Source organism: Pan paniscus, chromosome 7 (genome assembly GCF_029289425.2).
Source record: "Pan paniscus chromosome 7, NHGRI_mPanPan1-v2.0_pri, whole genome shotgun sequence".
Lineage (NCBI taxonomy): Eukaryota > Metazoa > Chordata > Mammalia > Primates > Hominidae > Pan > Pan paniscus.
The window spans coordinates 91,631,553-91,633,009 of NC_073256.2; the positions used below are offsets into that span (position 1 = coordinate 91,631,553).

At 32.2% G+C, this 1,457-nt stretch overlaps 1 non-coding gene across 1 annotated transcript; it reads right to left on the reverse strand.

Annotated features, from left to right (window-relative positions):
* Nucleotides 1-783: 783 nt before the first annotated feature.
* Nucleotides 784-888, reverse strand: LOC112440784 (small nucleolar RNA U13). The gene has a single exon (XR_003028795.1). It is a non-coding gene; the product is annotated as a small nucleolar RNA U13 (small nucleolar RNA).
* Nucleotides 889-1,457: the final 569 nt, after the last annotated feature.

Below are 1,457 nucleotides of genomic sequence, written 5' to 3' on the forward strand. Positions count from 1 at the left end.
AGTTGGCTTTTGTTGATAATAAGTATGGATCTCCATTCAAAATTTTCACAAAGAAATGTTTATGATTAGGTGACCTCAGATGAAAGAGAGACTCCTAGCAGGGTACCATTTGATGATTCAGCCACCCAGGAACATTGTGGGAGGGAATTAATTTTGGTAATGACTGTTTTTATAATTTTCTTGTTTCTTGATGGTGATAGAGATCCAAATAATGTTTAATGAGTGCTATGCAGGTAAAGCCTTTCTGACTTAATGGGTATCATTTGAAGGAGCCTACTTAGGGTTTTACTCTTAATACTGACTAAAAATACTATGTACTTGAAAGAATGTGGAGGAAGTGGGATTGTGTAAAATGTTGCTAATGAGTGTTGTAGTGATTTATCTTTTTTATTTGATTTGATTCAAAATGGTGTCTTTGACATTGAATCTAGCAAAAATTCCACCAGTTTTCTGGTATATGGGTGATACTTTTCTTTAGCTATCTTTTCTGGCATGAACATTTTCCTCTCACATTTTCATAGTTTGTAGACAATTTTAATGGGAATTTTGGAAGCAGGATTAAGGACCTTATTGTAAGCCCATGAATCTAATCTTATGCTTTTGATTTATATTTGAGCCATATCCATTTATATTTTGGGAACAATAAATGAAAAATGAAAAATACTTGAAATCATAGTGTTTTGTTAGCCAGAAAGACACATTATGTCTTAGCTGAACCTGAGAAAAATATCTTTCTAAGCTACTTATTCTTTATGGTATAAGTTGCTTCTGTATACATTTTTTTTTCATGTTCGGTAATGTGCTGATGTTATAAAAAGGTTTGAGGAAGGTACATTTCACACAGGAGTGTGAAAACCCAATCATCATGCTTATGAACTGCAAGAGGATTCCTTATACATTTTCAACTAAATATAGATGATTGATAGATGGATAGATAGATAGATAGAGACAAAATTGCAGTTATTTTATTTATATGGCATAGAATTGAAGATAAAATGGAAAACACCATATGAACAAAAGGAAGAAATTATCTGAAATTATAACTAATGGAAAAATGAAACAAAGATTTTTGAGAACATGGGATAAATTTTCTGGGGTATAGCTAAGTTCACATACTTTAGAATATAGAGGGCACCCCTATAGTAACTTCTTTTTAACTATATAAGATTTTAGAATCCTATTAATCATTTCTTTCAGCCATCTTCCAGTCCTTATCATCCCCCTGACTCCTCAATAGCTTTAAGAGAGAAAGATAGTGGTAAAGGATGAGATATAGTATTGGGGAAGATTGAAACTCAAAGCTCTGTTCAGACAGAATAGAAACCAGAAGAAAAATGATGTTATCTTCTGAGTCCTGGTTTTGGTTGCCTCCAATCGTTTTTCCTTTGTCTAATATGTCTCACTTTTGTACTTAAAAAAAGAACTATTAATCGAATCACATTACACCTCAACATTAT